Source organism: Pipistrellus hanaki, assembly GCF_964339955.1.
Source record: "Pipistrellus hanaki genome assembly, chromosome: 7".
Classification (NCBI taxonomy): Eukaryota; Metazoa; Chordata; class Mammalia; order Chiroptera; family Vespertilionidae; genus Pipistrellus; species Pipistrellus hanaki.
The window spans coordinates 52,881,846-52,887,845 of record NC_140509.1 but is presented as its reverse complement, the minus strand read 5'-3'; positions in this window follow the sequence as shown (position 1 = coordinate 52,887,845).

Sequence of the window (6,000 nt, the reverse complement as noted above, 5' to 3'; positions counted from 1 at the left end):
ATTTGTATGAGCCTTCCTTCCATTCCTTCGGGACACTTGACCTGCCTTCTGGTGGGAGCCCGAGCACTTCCGCTCCTCAGTGCTCTTGCTGGAGGCTGGAGGGCGAGGCCACACGATGGACCTGATTCACTTCCCGGTGCTCCCAGTGCTTCCTCAAGTCTGCGTGGGGCGGAGGCAGGGCTGCTATGGTTGGCTAGCCCTGAGCCCAGATGTTTTCCTCGTCGGGCCTGAGCACAGAAGACCCTGTATCCCTGTGGGGAGCATACCACCCGGAGGACAAGGAGCACTGAGCATGAAATCACATTCTCAATTTCAGAAAACGGCAGAGACACAGGCCGAGGATTCAGGCTTCGCTAACTCGCTGGCTTCTCCTTCCCTCCGAAGGGCTGCTTGCCTTCCCCTGGTTCCTCTGGGTTCTTCCTGCATGTCCACCTGCCTCGTTCGTGTCAGCGGGTTGGAGAAATGACCAAGCCGTGGCTTTGGTGCTCAGGGAGAGGCGGCACAACGGCCCACATTCCGTTTGCGCCGGAGGGTAATCACAATGAAACTGACACTCAAGTAGAAAACGGCGGCCGCCCACGGAGGGCCCTGCACCAGCTGCTGCGCGCAGGCTGAGCGTGGAGTCGCCGCTCGGGTCAGCTCTGGCCTCCACGAGCCTGTGATTCAGTAATAACTGGAAGCACGATGGCTTTTTCACTCACTCGTTTTTAACGGTTTATTCATAAAGCAATTTTTCACTTTTCACTTATTTTCAGCCCCTTTCACATCTATCTACTCACAGTTTCTGTCTTGGTTTAACCTTTCCCTCTCTCCTCCTCCCTCTCTCTCTGCTTCATTTTTTCTTTACCCCCCTTTTAAAACCTTGAACCGTTAAAACACTCTCAAAGCCTTGATTGCTTTGCTAACCAAAACGTTTCATTTCAGTGTCTCCCTGGGTTCCCATTCTCTTCTTCAGCTACCAGTCATTTTGCCTCCCTTTTCTTTTTGTGGCAACAAACTTAAATCTTTCCTATAAGTGTGCCTTTGCTTAACAACTATGAAGAACCCCTCTCCCCCTGGCCCACTATACAGCCTAGAATTCATGCAGAACCCTACCAGAGGTCTGACTTCCTCACAACACATTATGTCCATGAGAAAAATCTTAATTCCTCTCAGATGAGCATATTAGTTCCTGGGGGAATGTTCCTGGTCCTCAAAAATTAGCAGGACCTTCGTAAGCTCAATCTCATTTGCCCAAAGACGCCCCAATATTTCTCTCCATACAAGCCTACCCCTCCTTTTCATTTTCTCTGACATCTCTCTCTGCTTCATCAGTCTGAATTACAAATATCTGCCATAGCAACAGAGTTCCAAGAACAAAACCCAAAGGAAGTAAGAGAAAACAATGGGATCGTAGCATCTGAGAGATGGAGTACTTCTGAAAGAGCAGGAAGACAACTTAGGAAACAGGAATGACTCCTTCATTTTGTGGATCAAGAAACAGGGGCCCAGGGAAGTTCCAGGACTTTCTTGAGAGCACACAGGTATCAAGGCTCTGAACCAGGACTAGAACAAAGTGTCTGCACTCCTGGTTCACTGCTCTTCCCACCACAGAGAGAGCTCATGATCTCAGCTCCCACCTCAGGTTGGGGGTATTTTTAGACTCTGGCCCAGGGAACCATGGAGGGCGTGAAATCCCCCCATTAGTTACTTGTACTAAAACTGGGGAGGCAAAGAAGGGCTCCATGGGAGGGGGCCAGTGTTTCCCTTGCCTGTGTGGATGGGAAACAGCTCTCAAGGGGAGCCATGCTGATGGGAGGAGGTGAGGTAAGGAGCATCCCTTCTCTTCCCAGGAGTAACCGCACTGAGAGGCTGCTCGCTCAGAGGTTGCTTTGCAGAATGCCAGATGCCAGGTGAGAGTGGCACCAGGCTCCTTTCGGGATCCTTGGGAAGAACTCAAATGTGGAATAATTTTTATTTTATCTTATTGATTTATAGAGAGATGAAGGTGGGGGAGAGAGGAGAGAGACAGAGAGAGAGAGAAAGACAGAGAGAGAGAGAGAGAGAGAGAGAGAGAGAGAGAGAGAGAGAGAGAGAGAGAGAGAAACATTGATGTAAGAGAGAAACATTCATCGACTACTGTCCATAAGAGCCCAATATTTCTCTCCATACAAGAGAGATGAAGGTGGGGGAGAGAGGAGAGAGACAGAGAGAGAGAGAAAGACAGAGAGAGAGAGAGAGAGAGAGAGAGAGAGAGAGAGAGAGAGAGAGAAACATTGATGTAAGAGAGAAACATTCACCTACTACTGTCCATAAGAGCCCAACCTGAGACTGAGCCTGCAAGCTGGGTATGTGCCCTGATCAGGAATTGAACCCACAACCTTTTAGAAATCATTGAATTATAGAACTAGCAAGGGTTTGCCAGAGCATCTCATACATCTGTGCTCCCAAACAACCTGGCTCCTCCCTAAGGCCTTCCAGAAAGGAGACCCTAATCCCTCATTCCAGAAAGGAAAAAGCCTTAAAAATAGGTGTTAGTATTTGCGACTTAAACCAAAGTCCTAGGGTTTCGTTTCCTTTCCTTTGCTCTGCCCCGTCACCAGCAATGCAGGACAGCTGCTTACCATCATCCGCAGGTGAAACCTCCAGATACCCAAAGATGGGAAGTTCAGTCACAATCCCATGAGAACAACCCCGTCCTGTTAACATGGGGAGAATTTCTTCCCAAAATCACCCGTTGGCACCTACTGATCACTTCCTCTTCCTTTCTGGCTGGGGTAGGAGAAAACCACAAGGTGACTGCATGCGCATTTACGTTAAATTAAAGCTTCTGAAATTCACAGAGGAAGAAACGTGTACTTGGCCAACTTGGGTTCATTACTTTTAAACCTGGAAGAAAACGTTAACTAGGAGAAGGTTTGTTAGTTTATAGTATTCTGTGAAACTGGGCAGAGAGAGTATTTGCATAATCAGGTTAAAAATATCTTTTTGAAATCTTGCTAAGATTTTTTTTTTGGCTTAAATTACATGAGTAAGGCTATATTAAGATTAAAATCACTTCTAATTTAAGGAGCAGCACTCAGCAGCACTTTGAGCAAATGGACTTGAGTTTGGGAGGACTTGAAGCTTGAAAAAAGATGTGGTGGAAGGCTTACCCCCAGGTCTTGAAACATTTCTTGTAGCTGCTATGTCCCCATAAGCAGACCCTGAAGAGGTAGCCAGAGTTCAGAATAATCAGACTTGTCATGACCAGAAGTTGATAATGGACATGTCATGGGCAAACAACTCTAGGGTCTCCTAAAGAAAAAGGAAGGGTCTTCTCAATTGGCTCAGTGGTCACATTCTATGTAACTTCTCTGTGATCCATTAACTTTTTGTAGCTGCCATCCTCTGTGGTTCAACCTTCCTTTCTAGTCCAGATCACCCTAAAGGCCTAGTTTTACCTTATTTTCAGTTCTCTGCTCTGGCCTTTCCCCATTATCTCCTTAAAAAAAAAAAAAAAAAAAAAAAAGGTCTGCGCGCGCACACACACACACACACACACACACACCCCACGTGGAAAATTAGATAAATGGATGGGTCCTAACTTGGTTTCCTAACTCCCAAAGGAGGGGGGTGATAACCTAGAAATGTGCCCATAAACTCCTGTGTCACCATATATCCATTTATTCTATATATTCCCTTGTGGTGGAGAATTGAATGCATCATTTCTGAACAGTTTTTATTTTAAGGAAAGACTCAGTAAATGATGATCTCCTCAGTCTTGTCCTTGCCTGGGCTGGGTCCACACACACACACACACACACACACACACACACACACACAAACAGCTGCATGAGGCCTCGATCCAACTGTGTGGAGGCCGCTAGGGTAGACTCGTGCTCCCAGTGAATGTTAGCTTTTTCATGTAACGTTTCATTCAACAGCCAAGTGCACAAGTGTTCCCAAGATATATAACTCTCCAGAAAAAAAAGACACGCTCTGCCAAGTAAAGAACCATGATTTATGGCAGTAACTGCTACACTCTGGGTCTTATTGGGCTTTGTTTTGAAAAATTATTACCACAATGGTTCTGCAGAATTTAGTAGTGCAACCAGCACCATTTGGCACGTTTATGACAACAGGGTTCTGGTTTTCTTAACCCCACAGTTACATGTTGGCAGCATTTCAAGTTCTTGGCACAGATGTTTAAGTGGATATAAAGAAGAAACATTAAAGAGAATCAGGCAGTTTCGAGTGTCCACATGTAAAAAGGAGCGTTACTTTCTGAACATGCAGTTGGTGGGCACAGGACCATGAACTTGTCAATGGATGACATAGCAAGCACAAAAACCATTTGCAGAGAGCTTTTAGATCTTTTTCCATGGAAGGCACTAACGCTTTTCTAGAAGCATCCGTATTCACATCTATCAAATGAGACTCCGGTTTATGTGTGCCTGGAGACAGGTTAGTTTCTGGAGAGTCAATGGGACAAGCAAATAGGTCCCTTCACCATCATATGACCCCTGGGGCCACATGGTCACACTGCCATGACCACTGGGTTTCACACTAATGCCTGCTTCTGGTAAAACAGAAGCTTTCTTGAATTGAATTACACAAGTGGCAAACCTGCTTCCCAAGTTGTGAAGAAAAAGAAAAGAAAAAACCCATAGGATGTAGGGCAGGAAGACCACGCAGAACACAAAAAGGTCTTATTCTCTGTGGCGCCCTCAGTGCCAGCTACTGAAGCGAAAGTGACGTCACCAATGGGCAAGGTGTTCCTTGACTCAGCTTCCTGGAGCCTCCCGAGGCCCCACCCATGAGCGGGCTGGGTCCACGTCCACACACACACACACACACAGCTGGGAAGGCAGTCCCGGAATTAATCCAAGTCTTCCTTATCTACCCCTCCACCCCATGCCCATCAACAAAATAAAACAAACAAACAAAAAAATCCAATAAAAACAAACAAATCTTCCCCCATTTACTGGCTACTGTTTGAAAACGTTAAGAGGACACTGTTATAGCTCACAATTAAAGAAAAAGCTTACACCATTGTGTTATGAGAGATATAACATCAACTCATCATATCACTGCCACGTGCTGTCCCTGATGGAGATATGAGGTGAGGGAATCCTTGCGAGGGGTGTGTGTGTGTGTGTGTGTGTGTGTGTGTGTGTGTGTGTGTGTGTGATGGGAGAGACCAATTGTGTCACGTTCAGAATCTGTTCTCGGGCCACGTCTGTAGCAGGGGGAAGATGTCGCTCACTGGGCCCTCACTCAAGACACTAGACAAGCATTGGTAGAGCATGAACATTTAATTTACATTTTGACAATTTGCACATAAATAACAATGTAAACCAGTAAGTAAACATAAGATAGTTTGTTGTCCTAGCAAAGTAAAAAGCCAGTAACTTTGGTCAGTTTTGACTTTGAGGGGGAGGGGAGGGGGAAATAGAACCACTGCTGATTGTGGGCTCAACATTCACATGTAAGATGCCTTGGAGGGAAAGTCAGACGCTACAGAGAAGCAGGAAGTCTCAAGCCACTGTGCAGGTCTCGGTAAAAACCCCCACATACAAGCAAGCACAGAAGCAGGAAAAAGAGGACAAAGGAGTGGTTGGGAACAGAAAACATTTGGTGTCAATGTCAGCGTGATGCTTTGGTTTACTTGTAGTTAAGGACAGCGTTTGTCGAATACTGATACACAATACACTGACAGTTTTGGTCCTTATAGGAACAGATCAGTAAGGCTCTTGGGTTTCCCTGGGTTATCCTAAATTTGTTGTTCTCTTCTGCAGGTTGGCATTAGGTGCCATGAACAGAGTGCTGCATATATATATAAGCCACATCGACTAGTAATACACATCAGCTATTTAGGAAGGAGGGAGAGGAAGAGAGGAAAAAATTACAATAGTTAAGGAATAATAATGGAATTTTTATTCCCAAGAGTTGGGTGTGACCACATAATCATAATGTGGCAAAACAAAAATAAAGCCATCTTAAGATTGTCCTTAACAGTAAAAAAAGCAATCTCTCTCC